Source organism: Copadichromis virginalis, linkage group LG7 (assembly GCF_057382275.1).
Source record: "Copadichromis virginalis isolate Kocher_CV1m ecotype Utaka linkage group LG7, C_Virginalis_male_GT1.1, whole genome shotgun sequence".
In the NCBI taxonomy this organism is placed as follows: domain Eukaryota; kingdom Metazoa; phylum Chordata; class Actinopteri; order Cichliformes; family Cichlidae; genus Copadichromis; species Copadichromis virginalis.
The window spans coordinates 38,720,212-38,743,428 of record NC_140624.1 but is presented as its reverse complement, the minus strand read 5'-3'; the positions used below and the strand labels follow the sequence as shown (position 1 = coordinate 38,743,428).

Sequence of the window (23,217 nt, the reverse complement as noted above, 5' to 3'; positions counted from 1 at the left end):
GTCACACAAAATAATTTTTCCTATTTCTCTATGAATGTACACATGAGTTGTGCAACATACTTTTTTTAGTTTAATTAGGTGTTTGTAATGTATATATGTATCTAGGGCTGTTGTATACACCAAAAAAGTTGCATGGTTGAACAGTTTCAGATTTCGCCTTTAAACATTAAAAAGGTGCAATTAATCTAAAATAAGACTGTCAACCTAACCAAATTCAAAAAAAGGTTCTGGTGACATTTGTTTACAAGCTGTGGTTTTCTTGTAAATGTACGGAGTGAACTAAAATAAACTGAATACAAAAAGGTGACAAAGAAAACCTTTCCACTAACTAAAAATCAAGCATAGATGTGATCTCACCACTCAACATGTTTGGCTGTGCTTAACTACGCTTAACCGTCTGGACTACGTTCAGCTGGAGTCAGCTGGCAGTACCAGAATATTACCGTAAACCGCAGTCTTTTATTGCTGTGGTTTGGAAAATTCCATAGCTTTAGTGTCCTAGTTAGAACTTCCATTCAACCGTATATTGACCTAAACAAACGTCAATGCATCTATCACTCTGCTAACAAACTACACATCCTAACAGAGAGGCTGCAACAATGAGCTTTTGTATGCTTTTTGTACTGTGAGTTCCACTTTATACCGCTCGGTCCAGCATCTGAATCATTACTGCTAGTAGCCAGAAGAAGATGATGGCCCAACAACATCTGCTCTGTATGAGCCAATGACAAGCTCTTTAAACATACACCCACTTACCCTCCCACATCTGCTCTCTGTTATCCAACAAAGCCTTATACACAGACACAGACAAATGTGATCAATTAGTAGCATACCCAACCCATCATCAGAAACTGTAACAATATGCAGAAAAGAGATATAAATATATAGATAAACTCTTACACAAATATATGTATAAGCAACCAGAGACCAAAGGAAAGGACGGACATGAGACAGACATTTTTGTGACATTGTGATCAATACCATTTGAATTTTATGCTAACTGAACAAGCAGTTGAATTCTAACAGCAATTGAAAATAAGCAAGTCATGTGTCATTTCATGGCTTGCTGTCAAAGACCCAAAAAATATCATACCAACTACACACACATTTACACACAGCGTCTGCACACATATGCTGCTGATGAAAGCTTTATCTAACTCAGTCCAAGTCAATAAGCCAGCAGGTTCGCCGACCAGGAACCACTGCCCAGTTCTGTTTTTTGCCACACTGCTCTGATAATCTGCTGAGAGTTTCTGCATCTGAGTATGTGTGAGTGCGCGTTCATGTACATTTGACTGGCGCCATTCTACGGCTGGGAACAATTATAAAGACATGAAGCAGATAGCTGAAGATTTGTGTTTTGTTCAACACTGAGAAACACACAAGTGCATGAATATACACAAAAAAATGATGATGAAGTGGACTGTTTACACTTTTTGAATATTGTAATTTGTTCCCATTGACACTATTTCATTACAGTGAGAAATGTTCAGATAGCAGTGCCTTACCTCATAACAGGTTAGCATCCAATGCTTTTTAGAGAATCCTAATCTGAAAAATGATTAGTTAAGAAAACAACTGTTAAGTCTAATGGAGCAGAAGTTTAGCATAGAATCAAAACACTTAACTCAAGTTTCTTCTTCTTCTAAATATTAAAAAGACCCAGATTTCAGCTATAATGAACATGATAGATACACATGACTCTCTTGCCTGCTTGTTACACTGCAGTGTCTGTTGTGGCAGCGAAACTAATATTAGTCTAATTAGAGATGCAATTGATCATCCAGTGACTAGAACCGGTGAGATTAAACTCTGATATATCTGATACTGTAACAATTCAATTAGCCTGTGCAGCAGCCTGACATGCACATAATAATCCATAAATATGAGTACATGTCCGCTCATTAGAAATATACCATGTATATATGTGTAAATATCCAAACATGAAATGTTTTGCAAGAACACTATAATATATTTGCAGAAATATATGTAATGAGCTGTGACTTTACCTGGCTTTCTAATAATGGTAGATAGCATTAGCCTGCCAAACAACATTAGCATTTTGCCATATGGCTTAAAACCCATGTATAGACTCCACTGGTTATTCCACAGGTTTTTAAATGAAATTTAAGCTACCTTTTGTTCTACATTTGTAAGCACCAACTCCAACTTGATTTGCTCCGACTACCTCATGCCATTTCAGTGTTTTAAGCACATGAAGACATTCAAGGCAGTATAGAACCGCTCTACCAAACAGCATTTTAGAGGTATAATTACAGAGCAGTTAGATTTTAGTTGTACAAAGATGCACCGTCCAGTAATGTGGGGCACTTAATTTTAGGATTTGTTTAAAACTGAAAATACAAACAGTTTGTATACACTGTCAGTTATACTTCTTAGAAAGAAAATGCAAATTTGCTAAAAAAACAAACAAAAAAACCCCCAATATGGGCAGGTTGGAGTAGTTTGCAAGTCTAAAAATAAGAAAACACTCAGAAAATACTAAAACTGAGCGCACTATAATGGATGGAATTAAAGATCTGAAGACATTTTGTGTCTGCATGTTTTTATGTTTTTATCTACGAAACCATTAATTAGTCTTTATTGGTATAACAGTATTGTCAATGTAGCTCAAATATGTGGCACTTGGCAGCGTGCATAGCACGGCGCAAACACAATGTCAAGCTAGTTTAGAGCTTCCCATCACAGACAGATAGGAATAATGTTAAAACCCAGTTGGAAGGTGGCTGTGTAACCAACAGTTAACCAGCACTGTATATTAAAAAATAGCTAGGGCTAGGCATGTACATACCTACTCACCCACTTTCCAACCAACTATACACCCACCCAATTTATTGTTGTAAAAAAACAAACAAACATCTAAAACGGAATGAAAACTCAATGTTTATTATCAGTCTGATGTCAAAGCATTTCTAATGATAACATAGAGCATATGTAACTGTCAATTAACCAAAACAAATAAAAATGCCCAATAAACTTAAGAATGTTAAACAAGAGATAAGTAGGTGCTATAACGCTTGAGTTTTTGTTTTCTTCTTTATGACACCAATTTACGTTTGCCTGGCTCTCACTAACTGATGACCATTACACAGCAAGCAGAGACCTCTAACTTGTTCAACAGGAAGGAAAAACATGAAGGAACATATACACCCAAACTACACAAACATGTGGACCATACCTACCCACCCCCAACACACACCCACCCACACGAACAGAAATCCCACCCCCTGCCACCCACTCGCATTTCAACCATCCTACACACATGCGCGACCCCTGTTCGCTGGAGATGACTCACTGTGCTGGGAACTCCATGCTTTTCCGATTACTACAGACCGGCTGACTGACTGTCTCAACACGCTGAAGAAGAAAAAAACGGTAGATTTTATAGTGTAGTGATAAGAGAAAGTAGAAAAGAAGAAGAAAAAACTAAACAAAACACAAGAATAAGTGTGCAAAAGAACAGAAGAAAAACAGCATCATTCCATGTTAAACCTCAGTGGTTGTTCTACTATACACAAGGGCACAGTGAAACAGCCAGTTTTACCTCCAATCACAACACAGTAGAAACCAAGGAAAGAAAATCCTATGAGTGCTTAAATATGAGAAACTCATGCTTTCTTGATTACTACTGTCTGACTGCCCTTCCAAAAATGCTTCTGGCAAAGAGACAAACAAAAAGAAAGGCACAGAGCAAGAACGATCCTAATGCAATCCACATTTTATATGATGAATGCCTCTCCTACCAGTCATAAAACATGACTGAAAAATACAGCAACTGACTATAGGTAAATATCTTTAACTAAATGCAAAGTCTGTCAAGGTTTTCATGGACAAAACTGTTTTAAAAGGAGACTGAACACTCGTATTTCACTTTAACATGTGTAAGTGCAACAAAGGCCTTTACTTGGAAGCAAAAAATTGGCTAAACATTGACTAAACTCCAAGATATCTGATGAGAGAAGAGGTAAACAAAATTTGACCAGTACTTGAAAGTTTTCTATCCTGAAAGCAATAGACCAATTATAGCAACTGTAGATAGATAGAAAAAAACAGAACACCAGCTATGAAATCAAAAAATAAAATAATACCAATTCATAACAAAAAAGCTAAATAAATGTGCACTTGACCTAGCACCACAGGAAACAACTCACAAATGAATGGAAAAAGAAAATCATAAAACACACACACACACAAAAAAAAAAAGCTGTTACATTTAGTTAGTTACTGTATGCCAGATGTTTTTATTTTTCATTTCTACAAAAGCAAAAATAAGTTGCAGGCACGCATACATTTCATCATTTGCCTGCAGGGTGTAATTTATCTGAGTGATGGGGGCTAGTTTTAAAAAATATTATTTTAAGACTGCTTACGTTTAATTCATTGCAGGCTGGAATGTGATGGAATAGCAATTTAGAGATGTGGAATGAGAAAGGAGGCAACAAGGAAAATAAATGCAATGAAAGTAAAGCAGAGCAGAGGAAAAACTAATTATTCACAGCACTTAAAGGCCCTGAACTGTGATCTCTGGACACCTGCATCAAAAACAACATGAAAAAGCAGATTGACGTCTGTTTGGAAGTGAAATGGGCTAAAAAGCCAGTATGAACTGTCAATAACTGGGTTAATTTGCCACCTATGAGCTCACATGTATGTTTTTTTTTAAGTATTATTATGTATTATGCTATACTCAACATCTGCTACACACTACCATTAAGAACAGAATGACTGTTATTGTCTTTTTGATCCTGGGTTTTAACAGTTAAATCAAGTCCTCTCAGAGTGGCTCCATAGATGAAGGTTCACACATTCGCCTAACAAGTGAAAGATGCCTCAGTTTGATCTTGGGATGAGACACAAATCCCTTTGGGACATTAAAAAAAAAAAATCCCCATATTAATAGGGAAACAGCTGAAAGTAGAGCTTTAAGTCAAGGTCTCTCAGACTAAATCAGGAAAAAAAATACAGTAAAATAAACAACAATCATATACAGAGTTCTGCTACAGTGTACACTGGAAGATTTACAGTATACCTATTCAGTCAAGCCAGACACTGGAGTATACAGACCCTATATGTGTCAGGATGAAGTAAATACTCTAAAAGATACAGCAGGCTAACAACCTTTTCCTCCTTAATTACTGGAAGCACTAAGCGAGAAATCTATAACAAAGTTTCTTTCAGAATAACTGAGTAACAAAGCCCTCATCAGACTGCAGGGCTCTGCTGCACAGACCTAGATCACAAACAGCAGACTATCAAACGGGTTTTCTTGAGATAGTAAGGCAGATAGCAGGTTGATTTACAGTGCACCACCATGATTTGGTTCCCAAGTTTGTTGATTTTCAGATAGTCCATGTTTGTGTGTTCATGTCTAATGTGTGTGTGTGTGTGTGTGTGTGTGTGTGTGTGTGTGTGTGTGTGTGTGTGTGTGTCTTTAGTGATCCAGGAGTCAGATTATGAACCCTGTCTGAGATCAAAGGCAGACGCAGAGGGAAGGAGACTTTTAAAACCAAAAACCGGCTCAATGTGACACCACCAAAAGGTTTTGGGGTTTTTTTATACGAGTTTGGATGTCTCCTCATCCACATACAATATATATTTGTTAGTTTAGTATGTTGAGGTATAGTTTATGATCTTTTGACTAGGGCTGCCACAAACGATTATTTTGATAGTCGACTAGTCACCGATTATTGTTGCAATTAGTCGACTAATCAGATCATGCATCCACTGGACGTAAAACGTACAGCTTATTGCACCAGCATGCATCTGCTCTTATATAACTATCATTAGCTTACAGCTTTAAATGTTTAAGGTATGTGCTGACTAAAAATAAAGACGAGATAAGATAAGATAAAACTTTATTGATCCCACGACGGGGAAATTTTTGCATTACCTCAGCTCAGGTACAGATATCAGAAGGAAATACAAAAAATACAAATAAGTACAAACAATGAAAATAAGTAAGATAATACATTATATACAACGGTAGCACACACAGTATGTGACTATGGATATGGTTGTGGAACTATGCAAGACATAAACTATATAGCTTAACATAACTATTGTACCACTACTATTCCTATGTATAGACATGTACACACACACATATACACACTAAAATATGTATACCTATACATACATATATACCTGCACATGTCCATACACATTGAAGGTCCATTATGCATGAAATGGTGACCGTGGATGTTCACAGTGTCCAGTGAGTCATGACATCGTGATTGAGGAGTTATAGAGTCTAACTGCTGTTGGGATGAATGATCTGCGAAAGCGACCTTCCTGCAGCGAGAGTGTTTCAGTCTCTGACTAAAGGAGCTGCTCAGCCTACTCACATACTCATGCAGTGGGTGATGTGGGTTGTTCATGAGGGATGTCAGCTTTACTAACATCCTCCTCTCGCCAACCACCTCCACAGACTCCAGAAGACATCCCAGCACGGAGCTAGACCTCCACACCAGTTTGTCAATCCTGCTCCTGTCCCTGTCCGTGCATCCACTCCCCCAGCAGGCCACTGCATAGAAAAGGGCAGATGCTACCACAGTGTCCATAGAATGTCCTTAATAGAGTCCTGCACCTGCTCAGTATCCTCAGCAGGTGGAGTCGACTCTGGCCCTTCTTATACAGGATGTCTGTATTTGTAGCCCAGTCCAGTTTATTGTTGAGGTGAACACCCAGGTAAGATGATAGTTTATTAAATTTTAATTAAATTTCCAGATTGTTTCAGTGGAGTTTAATAAACTCAGCCGTCTGCTCCTTGCTATCTAAAATATAACAGGACACTGGAGTATATTCTCGAGCGTCTCACACTTCTGATAATCAGCTGTCTGCTTGACGTTTATTCAGCTGTGTAAAAACTATAACTTTAATCTCAGCCAAACCGATTTACTGAGGAAAACATAAAATACTAAAAAAGGCCCAACAATAACATTTTTAAGTTATCTAAGTGACTTATATATCATGTTTAACCTGAGTAGCGAAAGACGGCGGTAGGTTTGAAAACGATTTGCCGGGAGTCCGGTGTTCTCACCGGCCCTAGTGAGCCTTGCCCCCGGCTAGCTATCGAGCTGGTGGGTAACAGACGTCTCCGAAAACGTTGGGAGCGAGCGCTTTTCAAAATATGTGGTGTCTTGATAAACTGAGCAGATATTTGAGGTTTACACAGCTACATTCTCGCCTGAAAATATGTTAAACGTTTATTTTGTGACCCAGAAAGAATAATAAGAGTAATATTAAAACTAACTAGCTGCCGCCATTGTTGGAAACTGAGCTGGGCCTCGCTATGAATTCTGGGATAGGTTGGGCCTCGAAGTATACATCCGACCCATCCTTCAAATGTGGGGAAATGAAGGGCGCATTTGTCGGCCGCATTTGTTGGAGTCTTCGAATTTGGACAGTCTTCGTTGTGTCGCTGTAACGACAGCAACGACAACAAATGCAGGCACAGGAGGATGCGGTTACTGAATTTGGACACGGCTGCAGCTTCTTCTTCTTCGAGGTTTAACAGCAGCTGGCATCCTTGTACATGCAGTGCTGCCATCTTCTGTTTCAGTCCATTATTACACTCTTAAATCCTACTACTTATTCCTGCGTCTTTTGTGATCTTACAAAGCTTCAAATGACGCGTCGACTATTAAATCAGTCGTCGACGATTTTAATAGTCGACGTAATCGTGACTAGTTGACTAATCGTGGCAGCCCTACTTTTGACAATAAGATAATTTGTCTCAGTGCACTGGACTTTGCTGCCATTTTGTGAAATCAATTTAACACAGAGACTTCTACCCATGCTTTTGCAGTGTCCCATTGAATGTTATTTAACCTAATGGCCTAATGTTGACTCAGGGAAAAGCCTTGATGAAAAAATCATTTAAGCAAACACAGTCCCTATGGCCATCAAGTAGTAAGTGCTCATTACTAACTGTCTGTATCGTGTTTTCTGATCAATCTCAAAAGCTATGTTCTTAACATGTTCCTAAACATGCAAAGCATTTTGTGTCAGTATGTATTCTTCCTTGAGTGATGGTGAAAAACATGTATAGAAATATTAAAGCATATTTTGATCTGTTGCATTATTTCCATCCTCTAACATTAATTGCCTGTCATCTACAAACAACCTCAATCTGATGTGTTTAGCGCTGAAGATTTGCCAAAGTAAACCAAAGTCTAAGGATCATTTATCACATCCATCTACTCTAGATCACTGGATATTTTCCGAGTTTCTCGCCAGCTAATTTTCTTAAGCCCAGAGCAATGTTGTTGAAATGCATTCATGTCAATGGCATTTTCTTGACTCATTGCAACCAACCATGATAAATGACTATAAAACTGTCTTCAAATGAAAATTACAATTAAAAAACACAATCCACAAACTTTAGATGGCAGACATTTCTATATTAAGCAAGCTATGATCAACTGTGCATTTAAGATAAATGTAATGAAGAGAGACTTGGATCTTTATGATTTAAGCCTTTTTTAGATGAAGGAACTCTAAGAAGAAAAAGCAAACATTTAGTGTTCAAACTGTCTCACAGTGAAAGAGCCATTAAACAACTCAACTGTTGAATTATACACATCAATAATATAACTATTATTTATTTATATATGATAATATTACTACAGTTGGATGGATGAACATGAACTGCCAAACAAACCTTATTGGTTCCTGAACCACTGAGAATGCAGTGGTTTGTATTCAGATTTTTGTGTTAAGCAAGCTTTAATTCATCATTAAAATGTATTTATAAAGTTTTCATTAAAGCTTCAACATGTCGAGCTGCTGAACTGTTTTTTTCCAGCTTCTTCTTTAAGGCCTTGTATTAAAATTATCTTACTGATGTAGTGACACACAGAAGCTGCAATGCATTACCATTGTTTCCTAAGAACTGACACCTACTACCAAAGAGTTCAGAGTACACACGCTGAAAGGGCAGAGGATCAGGTGTGCTCTTACTACTTCCACGTAGGACAACCACTGCTGTGATACTAGCCCATAGTCAAACTGGGCGATATAGCCTCAAAATTGTATCACATTTCAAGAGAAACTGCTTGTAGGCAGTATCATTTATGTGTGAATGAAGGGTATTTTCCATCAAAGGTAAGCACAAAAATATCCTAGGTAGTGTTTTCTCTGGAATTTTTAGGTAAAACTATAAAATAACTGGTTGACACCAGTTTAACAGTAAGTGAAGCAACTTCAATCAATCTTGTAACTCTTTATACTGTACCATATAAAACTGAAAAATATTTTCTACCTGGGATTCATCTGGGTCAAGCCTTTTAACCAGTTGCTTAAAGTCCTGCTTTTCTACCATAAACACCATTTGCTCTTCCTGTCATATGGAGTACAACTATCAAGTGTTCCAGTAATGCTCAGTGAAGTTATTTGTTTACATTAAGGTTGTGCATTACGTGCTACTAGCATCTACTCCACCATAGCATGGTAGTACTCAACTCTGTGTTTTTGCCTAAAGTGATGGGACACATTTGTTGTTACTTCCTTTAGCGGGAATACATTTAATGCTGATTTTGCAAAGGACCAGACAATGTTGGATATTATTGAAACAGTTCTCTTTTTAAGTACTAATTCATCACAAGAGGCCGACTCTTGCTTCATCAATCAATCAATCAATCAATATTTATAAAGCACGTTTCATACAAAAAAAAATGTAGCACAAAGTGCTTTACATGGTTAAAAGCAGCCCACCCCACCCTCCAACTCACTCCCCACACTCTCATTAACATCTCGCATGTGCCCGGCTTGCCTCACTGACACATGCACTATGGAACGTAAATACAAGTTGTTGCTATAGCAGCGATATCGTAATTTGGCATTTTTATCTCACGTAAAAATTTAATGGCACAGCCATAGTCCATATAATTCAAATGCATAATGTGACATATATTCAACAATCAACAAACAGCAACAATTCCAAATGCCAAACCACATCATCATACCGATATGATAATTACATATTGCAATCTTTATGCTGAAAGCTGATCAGATTCAGGCAGCCAAAGCCTTACTGCTTGACAACAGTTCTCATTCAGTTTTACACTGATAGCAAGTATATAACCAAAGCTTCGTCACCTGCAAAAACAAAGATTTCTGCCCTGAAAACTGCTTAAGAAACATTAGCAGTGTATTCAGTTTCATATTCATTTGTTTCTGTCACCTGCCTGCCAAATAAGATAAGATCAACATGCTCGATACACCCATTTATTCTCCTTTCAGACTGCCAACACTCCATGAACGGAACAACACAGTGGGAGGGGGTGAGGGGGAGGAAATAGATACTGGGAGACCGAGGGCATATAAAACAATAAAACTGGATAGGGAAAGAGAAAGCTGAAAAAGGCAGGAAAGTAAGGACAAGGGAGAAACAAACCTAAACAAAGCGGGAAAAAACAGACCGCAAAGGGAGAAGACGCATTTTATAATTTGTGGGCAAGTTCATACCTACTTGCCATAGACATTCCAACTGAATTAGGTCATGACAGAGACACATACATTTTTTGGACCCTAGAGACATTTTGGCTACATAAAAACTGTCATATAATTTAAACAGACAAGTCTATTCATTATGTATGAGGAGAAAGGTAAAAATAGTCACCTAAAGGGATCAGTAGTGACAGTTTTGGATTTTAGCCTTGTCCCCAGTGACACAAAGAGGTAAAGGACTGTTTTGGAGTGCACCAAATATTCAAGCATAAAATGAAACAAATCCTAAAGTCTTTGTTTTGCTCTAACTGATGACAGTTAATGCAAAACAACTTCAATTACACAGAGCAAAACATAAGGACATACATTTTAATGGTGTTAATACTTTGTAGCAATAAGAGAGTGGCTATAAAACTAAATAACCTAATGAAAGAATTTTTTTTTTCCAAACCGTTTCAAAGTATTTCAGCCCAGCTTCACACTACCTTCCAATCAGCACATCACACAAAACTTTGAAACTACATTTCTGATGAAAGGAAATCAAAACTGAAAGCAATAGATGTTTTTATAGATGCAAGTTTGATAGCTTGATATATAAAAGCCTCAAATTAGCACAATTAGAAAAATGAAAATTTTAACATTTCCGGTTAAAAAAATTACAGAAATCATGAAATGATTTAAATGTTGTTGCTATTTATTTTTCCGGTGACTCAACTGATAAATTAAGAGTTACACCTCTATTCAAGTGATGAGCTTTTCTCGAGATACGTCAAAACAAATCCCACCCCATGCAAATACCAATACAAACAAATGAATGGCAATTCATATGTGGAGTACACAAACATGACACCCCCCCCCCCCCCCCCCCCCCCATCCCCACCACACAGTGGAATCACTGAATCACTGATGCAAATAACTGAACACACAGGGAGCACTAAGGACTGTTTTGGATTATCAAAAACACAAATACATTATTCACACCAGAAAATCTCCCTTTTTTAAAACATTTGTTTTAATTTTTGACTGTGAGCTTCAACAACACTATGTTTATCAACTCTACAGGTTACCAAAGCCTCTGCCATAGCCACTCTGGGTCAAAGCCTGAACAACATATGTGCATGGCAAATGTTGTCTATGCAAGTTTCTATGCAATGTTGTCTATGCAAGGCTGCTGTCTCCACACTGGACTGCACTCAAAATCCATACATTTATTAGAGAAAATACAAAAATTACACTTGACTGAAAAAAACTGTACTCATTTCACTAGCAACTACGGTCAATTGCAAGGTGACAAGGTTTTTTAGCTACCTAACGTATACTGGAGACAGACTTGAAAGCACCACTACTTACACTGACCAAAGGCTAAAATAAGAGCACCAATCATCTCTTTCCCCTTTAGCCCTTAGAGTTCTTCCCTGTCTCTGAAAATAAACCCTGCAGAGAGAATAAAGCAAGGACCTCTTCGAATGCTGAAAACAACAGGTTCACAACTTTCAAAACAATATTTTTGACATGGCAGTCATGTTAAATATGACCACCTGCTCGGTGGAAGTTAGCGCTAAAAAAAAAGGTAAAATTTTGGTAACTTTTCCACACCAGCTTGTAAATCAATCCACTGTATTCTTCATGATGGCTTTGCAAATAACCGTGCATAATGTGGAGGTAGAATTGCAATCAATATAGTGTTTTTCTAGAACAGACTAAGGTTCTGCCAAGCACTAATAATCTCCCAAGTGAGCTCTGTTTTCAGAGTCAACACTGCATTGGAAAGAAGAGTTACTGTTTATACAGCTAAACCTAATAGATGTTATTTTCACTGGCAAAATGGCAGCAAGGTGCCAAAAGTACCCATTTTTTCAGTCACATGGACATTAATATTTCATATATGCTGCTCACAGTAAAACAAGCATACACACCTCACAGCACCTTTCTTCATCATCATAGTAAAAGCACGCAGTAAAATTAGGGTTTATCGTTCTTTGTGACAAACAGAAAGCATAGTTTCCTGAGAGATCCTGCCGAGGTCCAGAAGATCATCCAGTACATTTGCAAGGGAAGGAAGTACATTCTTTAGCAGTTATCTTCCCTGGATCCACAAAAACCCTGCCACACAGAAGTTTCTACAAAGAGGCTACCATTGCAAAGACAATGACTTTGCAATGAAATTGCTTTAAAAACACAATGAATTAAATGAGAATTTCAACCTTGCATCTTTAGGCTTCCACCAATCAGTGATCTGATAAAACAAAGTGTTTATTTTGCTATAAATTCTAAAATGTGGACGCTGTAAATACACTTACTTACACACATGCCTTCAATCCAACAGCACTGAAGACACGATGCTGCTGGGTTGAGTACAGTACCCTATAATAGTGTCTAATGTGAAACACATGATCACATTTTCCACTTGGTTTCCTTAATTCAAACAAAGTTTGAATTCAAATGTCAGTTCACGACATTTTATCTTATTAACTTTTTCTGTGAAATACTGTTACAATAAGCGGCTTAATCCTTGACACACGGGCCGAAGAAAAAGCACAGGAACAATCACAATCATAAGCAGTATATTTCCGTCACTGCCTTCTCCGTTAACCATACTTAAAGCCAAACCAACAACTATAAATCCTCAATGGCATGATGACAAGTTTTTACACTTAGATGTATGCCAGAGATCATGTAAACAGTATGCAGCATAGAATGTATTGTGAAAATTGACAAAGGAAACAGCTACCTATGACCACAATTAAGGACAACTACCGCATTTTTCGGACCATAAGGCACACTGTTGATGAACGGGTCTGTTTTCATACATAAGGCGCATTAAGCGAAACAAAACAGTCAGATAAGTCAAATTTTACTCAACTCATTCTTCTTGCTTCCTCAACTTCCATACCATTAATTCATTAATGTTAAATTCTCTTACCGCTGCTCCATTCCTGTGTTGTTGCAGTATATTAATGACTAACCTCGTATTGTGGATGGATTATGTCACGTAGCACATTATTATATACCAGCTAGCCCAACTTCAGTAACCCTACAAAAGACACTGCTGTTTAGTTTTTTGTCTTCATTTATGTTGGAAGTGATAGCAGAGCTGTACGTTTTCATTTTATCAGAAATCTCTCAGTCAGAACATGCTATAACATGTTTAGGTGGAAAATAGCAAGCTAACTTCTAACTCCGTGAAATTTAATAAATTCTGTTTTCATGGATGCCTGGATGTTAAACTTAATTGTTACATCTGGTAAAGCAGCAACGCTGATCATTTTATTAAAGATGAAAGAATTTAGAAAGTTTCGAGAAACTCAGTGATGCCGCAGTGTTCGTTTGACTTTGGGACCTGAAGCGGACGGAGTTTTTCACCCAGATTACTCTGCGAGGCTCCTGACTATGGTAATGCTCTGACAATCCATCAAGTGGTCCAGCTTCGTAGCTTACCAAAGTCATTTGAGCGCCGCATACCACATAAAATCGGTTTGAGGTCAGTAAGCACAACCAGAATTCATACATAAGGCGCACTGTCGATTTTTGAGAAAATTAAAGGATTTTAAGCGCGCCTTATAGTAGGGCTGCTCGATTATGGCAAAAATGATAATCACAATTATTTTCACTGAAATTGAGATCTCGATTATTTGACGATATTTATTTAACCCTTTAAGACCTACTATAGAACCAAGTCCGCCAGAGCTTATATATATATATTATTTTTTTTATACATGCTGTAGTGCCATTTCTGGGAGCATTTCAAGTTACTATACATCAATACAACTGTTATAGCCCATAATTTAATAATATGTATGCATTAAGTCCATAGTAACTACATTAATTGCATAAAAGTGCAATAAACTACAAAAAAAATTAATTGAAAATCGTTTTTGTTACATATATTTCTACTTGGAGAAATTTAAGAGGCTTATCCCTCAAAACTTTAAATACAAAAAAGTTGCAAAAAATAGTTTACAACAACAGGAAATTTATTTTGAGTGTCTTCATAGTTTTATTTTGGAGATACACCAATTTTTATATACTGCAGGAAAAACGAAAAAACTATCCTATGATGCAAATTTGCAAAGAAAACAGCAGGTGCATCAAAATAAACTATTTCCAGCAGTGTAATTCGAGTTCTAAGCATCACAGAAACTATTCAGAAAAGTCAAACATGACTTATAAAAACACCAGTATAGGCTTTTAAGGCCTACAAGTAAAAAACTACATTTTCCGCGAAAATGACGTCACTTCCGGTTTAGGGCAGGAAATGGCGGACATGCGACAGTTCGTGCTGACGTCTGTTTCACTGTGGGAAGTGGCAACGCGTGTTTCTGTAATATTATGTTTTTGTTCCTGCAAGCGCTTTTTATGCAATTTTTGCAAAGTTTTATGTGGAAGGAAACCGTGACCGAGGACAAGCTGATGGCATAAGATGTAAGTACAACTCCTCCGGTTTCATATACAAAAAAAATTATTGTGCTAGCTTACACGGTTCAGGTTCTACAGGGATTTAAAAATAGTTACACAAAACTGAACGTGCGGCTCTTTAAAGGGTTAACAATAAGAATGTATTGAATAATGACTTTAAAAAATAATATAAAATAGTGTGCAACACCACTGAAGTCTTTTTTTACCTCTCTTTTCAACCAACAGCAGTCACTCTCCTCTCCAAATAACTTCTGCTTAGCTTTCCGAGCTTCCCTCGGGTCCTCTTAATCAGCGGTCTCCAACCTTTTTTGCGCCACGGACCGGTTTATGCCCGACAATATTTTCACGGACCGGCCTTTAAGGTGTCGCGGATAAATGCAACAAAATAAAACTAGTACCGGTACCGAAAAAAAGAAGAGTTATTCATAACACACGTGAAAAGACCCAGGAAAACCGAGTTAACGATCAAAATGATAACAAAATAACGCTGAAAACCGATAAAAACCCTGAAACCATACATTTCACACCTGAGCCTCAACTCTCACGGCCCGGTACCAAACGACTCACGGACCAAGGCCCAGGGGTTGGGGACCGCTGCTCTTAATTGTTGTGACGCATGTTCGAAATGCAGAGAGGTGCGCTGGATTTGCCACACGGAGCAGCGCGAGAGTAAAGCACGAGGGAGGGGCTAATAATCGGCTCAGTCATTTTTAATGATCGTTGAAAGCCCAGATCGTAATCGTGATTAAAATTCGATTAATTGAGCAGCCCTACCTTATAGTGCGGAAGATACAGTAGTAACTATTTTGCATTGGCTGATTGAGACACTACTAAAGTGTGTCTCAATGGCAGGAAACTACTCATTTCCTGCCACTTCTTTACACGGATGGAAAACAAGGTACCAATGGTCGCAATGGTCCAGTCTCCACCCTGCATAAAAAGATATAAAACCTGTTCTGATAAAACTGATATAAAAAATAAAGAAGATGTTGACAGCCATGTCAAAAATCATGCGTCCTTATGGACTTTATTATGGGCTTTATTTTTTTTATAAACTTGTGTAAATATCTGCCATATTTGTTTCCAATATTGATGTGGCATTCTTATGTTCAGTTCTGCTATCTAAAACAGATCCAGCATAGTTCAGCTTTTCACCACAAGGCCCCATTTATCAAAGAGTGTGTATGTTAACATTTCAGGGCAGCTGGGTCTCAGATGGTAGAGCGGGTGGTCTATTGGTATGTTTGGGCAAGATACTGAACCCCAAGTTGCTCCTGATGCATCCATCGGAGTGCAAGTGTGTGCATGAATGAGTAGAAAAGCACCAAGTTCCAGTCCATTATACATTAACAAGGAAACAATTATTGTAGAATAGGCTCGATTTTATTTGAGATGGAAAAATCCTTACTGGCTAGCAAATATTACACTTTCACCCTCGCTGTCGCCACAGTATCATTGCCCTTATTGGTCAGCTGACCACAGAAGAGAGTCATAGCTCCTAACAGAGAGGACGCATCTCTCTTAAGTGGCTTGATCTTGTGGCTTCTAGCTGTGGGAACTCTTCCAAAGGCAGACATTCATAAAATATGTTGAAATGGAATGTTTGCCAGTTTGAGGCTTGCAAAATAACTCTTCAAATGCACAGTTAAGCACAGCTCCTGGTGAGTGGGGATAAACTGCTTAAACAGCAGCACTAAGGACTAGAGAGACCCCTATCTAGGCCCCTCACTGTTGGTTTAATATCTGGCTGGCTCCTTCTGCTCTTTCTTTTACTTACACATACACACACCAAAAGTATGGCCTCAGACCTGGCAAACAGCCTTCAAGTTCTTGGAGCAGCTTTCTCTCTAATTTAAAGTTGATTGCCATGGCCCTCTGTGAGTGACTAGTGAAATACGAGTGTGGAGAAGAGTATGAAGGCTTGGATGTGCGTTTGGCTCCGCGTGCATGTGAATGTGTGAGTGTGCATGCACAAAGCCATTGGATCGTTTACATATATGTGCATGCAGAAGTCTGCGTCAAGGTCTGCGTGGAGCCAGAGTGTATCTGTGTGCTCGTGTGGTTTTTGGCCAGAGCTAGAGCAGAGATTGGACTTCCAGCTAAAGACGTCTGCAGGGAAAGCGAGCTGAATAACAGTACCCTGGTGTTAGAAGGTGAGTTTAACTGTACTGAGCTGTACAGAACATGTGCTCAAGTGAAGAAAGTTAGACTATACAGTCTGGGGTCTGTCTTTATAAACCTGCTGCGAGTTAATGAATACTTCATACAACAATGGGGAAGATTGGGTTAAGTTAAACCTTGCCTCGGATCCTGTGTATTTCTTGGTGACGATTAAATTGATTACTAATGTTTTCTATAATATTTTCATTAGCCAAAACACGCAGGTGTCAGCCACAGTCGACTTGTTTTACTCTGCTTAGGATCCTGGATTTCCCTTTCTTTTTTGGATATGTATGTGGTCTGTGATTCCAAAAAGCAAATTTGTTCCCACTATTTTTCACAATGTTTAGAAAGCAAAAAATACCATCAAGTTTTCCTTTTATAGAGACAGAAGGCTTTAATCCGTGGGTAGGCCAACATCCCAGAGGTAAACAACAAGGTGCCTGGTGTGCCTCGTTTTTCTTAGTCAGTGTATATTTAGTTTCACAGTGGTGAAGTGGTCAAGAAATCTGGTTCTTCGCAAAGGTGTCCAAACTGAGATGCATCCTCCCGAATGAAAAACAGTAAACACTGCTGTAAGTGACACGCATGCTACGCCAGGTGTTTGGCTTCTCTTTCCACACAGCCCATTGTGCGTCTGGCTACGACAAAACAACAATTACACGATCTGTCTCTCTGCATAGAATTAGCTGAATGGATTTTAAAGGAGAAAAATAAACAGCAATCAAACAGGGAACCACTGAAAACCTGGGACAAATTAACATCACAAGACTGGCTTAAGCAACCCCGGTTTTCTGTTTTACTCCCACATGGGAGTGAAGTGGAAAAATGGACTCCTATTGGCCAACTGTAGCTAACAGTACAATTGCTTCCGCCTCACAAGAAACTAGAATAGAATAGAAATATCCTTTATTGTCCCTCATTGGGGACATTCACGTGTTCCAGCAGCAAACTGACAGGCAGACGCAGCATGCAGAGTCAAAAGACAATTTACAACATAACGTAACAAAGTACTAATGAGAAGTCTTTTTTTTTTCTGAAAATACAAGATATCTGAAAAATTCAAATAATAATAGTACTAATAAAGCAGATGCAGTTTTGTCTTGTTACTGTCTTTGACATATAGTACTAAGACTCCTGAAAACTATCTCCAAGAATTTAACACGGAACTTCTACAAATCATAACCGATCCAACAGCTCTTACTTTAATATTCCTCGTTTTCAGTACATGTAAAAATTATTTTTGTTGAGGGCCATGTACTTGAGCCAGTGCAATCCTTGATCAATAAAAGTGGACTCTGATCCTACTTTTCGCTGCATCCACCTCTTTAAAGAATCACAGACGTACACTGATGCTGGAATACACAAAGTTATTGGCAAGGTTCAAATGTTTCCACTGATACAGAAGTACTGCTTACACTGTGGGCAACTATGATTTTCTTAAAGCCTTTAAGCTCATAAAGACAGATGTTACAACATGAACTTTGACCCACATTTTCATTTTAGCGGAGCAACATTCAAGAAACGGCTAATTTCAAGCAAAAGGCTCGCTGCCTGCTTTTCTGATTTCTTTTCCCACCTTCCTTCCCTTTCCTACTCCTGAGACACCTCCAGGCTTCATCATTCTGCTTCGTCTGTTTGCATTCCTGTTGAGCTCTATTTAAAAGCTTGGTCACTCCACTGGTTAGAGGAATGCACATCTGTAGTGAGACCCCATCCCAGTGTCTCTGTCATCTTTTTCTTTTTTTGTCTGTATCTCTGTCTGCTTCTGCATTATAGTAAGTATTTGTTTCTGATTGAGTTCTCAGAGCGTTAGCTTTTGCTATTGACCTGGAACTTGAACTAATTGCAGATATAAATATACAACAACAAAGGGCAGGATGAAGACTAATCTTGTTTATTACATCAACAAGTGCTTTCAGTGGCCATGATTTCAACGCTTCATTTATACTCTGCCAAGTGAGTTCCCGTGCTTGGTTTTCAGAACTGGAACCAAAGCATGTCAATGAAAGCCAGTGAAAGTATTTTTTCTTTACCTTTATCACACTATTTTACTATATTTAGAAAATAATTAGACAAATCACAAGCACGCTTTCCACAACAATAATACAAAAAGTACACTAGAACCAAACCACACCAATCTACAATCCACCCATCACAACAATATTTACACATTTAAATATCATGCAGCACCTTGTTCTCACTGCATCATTTTTAAATGAAATCTAAAACTAAAACACAGCAACTGAAAGACATTTAATTAACAGTGGAAACAAAAAAGCAGCCATGCTCAGTTTATCAATAATAAAAGAACAACACATTGTAACCAGTGCTTTTTGTCCAGGGTACCACCAGCTTTTTACCCATAATTACAAGGCATGGAGTTAAAATACAATTAGAGGGAAAAAAGACTGTGGTATGATGTTTAACAGCCTAAACAGGGATCCACATTGAGGCTAGTACGACAAGTCCCCACTGTGAACAACAGTAGAGTACATTTCCCTTCATTCCCTCCTGTCCCGTGTAGTGAGGCGGATTAAACTTTTCGTCCCCACATCCCTCACCAACCACCCCTCACACACACACACACAGGCAGTTTACTAGCCGCTAATCCTCTCCCGCCCGGTTTAAACACTTTAAATGGCCGGACTTACCTTGGAAACTATCCCCGAGTCAAACAGGCATTATTATATTGTCGCCTTCCATGGCTGGTACCTCAACGAGTTGTTCCTCGACTCACCGATGACACTAGACACGAAGTAGCGGGGCAAGAGAGCAACAAAGTCGGACAGCAACCAGGAGGAGGAGAGAGGAACGAGGCCGGAAAGTGGGCTGCTGCGCCATTGGAGGCGGCGGATGTCAATCACCTGACTGAGTGGGCGGCCCCTAACTGTAAAGAGATTATGGAGGCTGAGCTATAGGTCTGAGGTGTAATGAGGAATGCGGGATGAAAAACAGAGCGAGGTCTCCAACAGCAGGGTTATGAAAGTCTGAATGTTTTGGTCTGTTTTTAATGTATGCAGGTTTATTTCAAATGTGTGTCTACTATAAAAAATGGAAAATAATCAAAATTCAACTTCAGGCAGTTGTAACTTTTAAAAAAATGTACTTATAAAAGCTGCCTCTTTTAATTTCTAATGAAATTTTTTCCATGGTTTACCTGTTTATTTCTTATGCACATAGCATAAAATAGGTATAGGTAGTCGGAATAGGTATTGCAATATAAACAATAAAAGCACAACACTTTTCAATGGCAAAGTAATGCTGCATACAGGCAGGTTTTGATTACAGATTTCACCAAACTGACAAAAGATTTTCACTGGATATATTAATTTTATTTAAGGTGATTTATTTTTAAGACATAATATTGTTACGTTAGTTCTGTTTTTATTTTATTTTATTTAGCTAAATGTTTTGTTTAGACATGAATAAGCTCTTATGTGTCAAAGTAATTGAACATGTCTATAACGATGGAAGCAAAACAGCTTTTTACAGGTTTCCAGCTAAAATGTTGATTCCGTCTCATGAAGTGCACCACTGATTTACTTATTTCTTTTTATATTTGGCTTACCTGTTTGTTAATGAGTAAATAACACATTAAACCAATTAATGGTTCCAGTGCTCTGGGCTTCAGCAGCAATAAATGACATGACAGTAACAGCTAATTATTGGAAATAATTCCCTTTTCGCCTCCCCCATGAATGGTAGAGGTGGAAAAACACATCTGTTGGTCTAATGCAGTATATTAAAAAACCACTGCTTGTCACAGGGACAGATTTACCACATGACAAAACAGCTTTCTGACATAACAAATTCTCGTGCAAAGTCTGTTTTACACTCTTTTTTCCTGTAAACTAACTTTGACCTCTCACCTAGATCTCCTCCACAGAGAATAAAACAGCCACTTGTGCAGCTTTTCGTTCAGTTTTATGATTAACAGTCAAGAACAATTAGAGTGCAAACTGTGGCAGTTGGATTCCAGTCCGCTCATCAGGCATACAAGGGTGACATCAATTATTCCATTGAAAAGGGGATTTCCAATTTCCAAAAGCTCAGCCAGCCCCCCTTACTGACCCTGACCTTTTTAGCTGCAGCTTGGAAGAGTTACATTTTAACATCTCATTAGGAGCAGAAGAGCAGTGATTGCCAAGCATGCGTAAAAGAGATATGAAAGAGTCTGGTTGTCCATCTTAATTTATCAGCTTATCCAGTGTTTACATATTTGAAATGAGATTTTTTTTTCTCCTACAGAGTGTACCTGCTTAATGTTTGTCCTAGAACAGCGGTCCCCAACCCCCGGGCCTCGGACCGGTACCGGTCCGTGAGTCTTTTGGTACCGGGCCGCGAGAGTTGAGGCTCTGGTGTGAAATGTATGGTTTTCAGGGTTTTTATCAGTTTTCAGCGTTATTTTGTTATTGTTTTGATCGTTAACTCGGTTTTCCTGGGTCTTTTCACGTGTGTCATGAATAAATCTTATTTTTTTTGGTACAGGTACTAGTTTTATTTTGTTGTATTTATTCGTGACACCTTAAAGGCCGGTCCGTGAAAATATTGTCGGGCATAAACCGGTCCATGGCGCAAAAAAGGTTGGAGACCGCTGTCCTAGAACACTTGTGGAGTGAATTCTCCATCACTACAAGCTTTACAAAAATACCGCTTTCCTGAAAATGAGCATTCACTGTTTGTTTGCTTGTTTAAATTGTGTTTGTTAATTTAAATCTTTCATACTTTTGAAAGAGCAGTTTGTGGCATTGTTGGAGTGTACTACCTTTGCCTTCTGCTGACCTATCCATCTGTGTGGTTTGTATCTTCCAGTCTATTATCTTGCCTGGCATCTGTCTTACTACTGCTGGACGAAATGTACCTGTCACTCTGTTCCCATCTGCCTTATCTTTTGTCTCATTGGTTTGTATGTGTCCGTCCTTCATCTGGGTCTTTTTTCCGTAGCTCATTTAGCCATCTGTTGTGACACTTCTGTATTTTCATGCATCCAAAAACTAGGCTTCAAGTTAGCAATTAAATATCTGTTTCTATGATAAACATATTCAAATTTAGATTGAAATTATACTAGTGTCTTCTCTTTAATTTTGTTACAGTAATGCACCTTGTAATACAAACTTTAAAGTAAGTGTAGACTTTAAATCTATTATGCAGGCTATTATTTGTTGACGACGACCAATAATCTATATTCAGTTTCTCAAACTCAAATTCTTACATAGAGCTTACAGTTAAGCACTCAGGACTCATAATGTGAGATAGCACTAGAGCATCTCAATGAAGTGAATGTTAAAGAAAGAAAACTTTACCTTATTTCTCTACAGTTATATAAAAAAAAAAGTCAACCACTTGTTGCTTTATGTTCTGTGGTATTGCTTCCCTCTGCTGGGCCTTTTAACTCATTACAGAGTTCAATAAGTTTAAAATAAGAACAGGATCAGTCCTATAGACTGTGTACATCATCCACATTTTGTATACCACAGTTTACCACACTTTAACACAAATACTCAAGCAAGCCAGTGTAAATCCACCAGTGCTGACCTGCTCGCTGTCTCTCAGTAAGATTACATTAAACCTCAGTTCATATGCAGCCAGTTATTAGATTTTAGCAACACATATTTTACAACCAAGTCTTTACCTCATTGTGTTTTTGAGCTCTACCACCAGTGCACAGTTGTAACTTGTGCATACCACTACCAAAAGTAATCGCAAGATTACTGTCAGTACACCCTATGCTTTTAGGCATTTTAACCTGGTGGTGGTGCAAAAGGAAAAGCAAGACAATCCCTTAGCACAGATGCAATATACCATAGGGGCTCCACACACACCCTTCCAGTTTTCTCTAAGGGTATATTTACTCATCATACTACATGTTTATATATAACACGCTGTCAGAGTGATGAGCTCAGAACTGTAATTATTCTATTGTTGCAATAAATCATTTAAAGTTGTGAGTTGTTTGATTGAACCATCTTAAATATTTGTTAATATTTCAGCCTGGGTCAAGGTTTTTGTCAAACTGAGCCTCCCATAAGTGATGAGGATTATAAATACTGTGATTTCCCATTTGTATAATTAAAATTTAATGCACTTTCTGAATTTTCTCTAATGTCTGACCTGAGGCTGGTAAAAGCAACACTATTTGATATCCAATGAAAATCACTGGATATTGTT

The 23,217-nt window shown here is 38.2% G+C and overlaps 1 protein-coding gene across 4 annotated transcripts in view; it reads right to left on the bottom strand.

Moving 5' to 3' along the window:
• The window catches only part of il11ra (interleukin 11 receptor subunit alpha), a 56,498-nt gene extending 36,642 nt beyond the window's left edge, over window positions 1-19,856 (bottom strand). For all 4 annotated transcript variants that reach the window (XR_014921384.1, XM_085463323.1, XM_085463322.1 and 1 more), the window contains exon 1: window positions 19,701-19,856. The gene's annotated coding sequence lies outside the window, so the exon portion shown is untranslated. The remainder of the gene's footprint in view (window positions 1-19,700) is intronic.
• Between the last annotated feature and the right edge of the window lie 3,361 nt (window positions 19,857-23,217).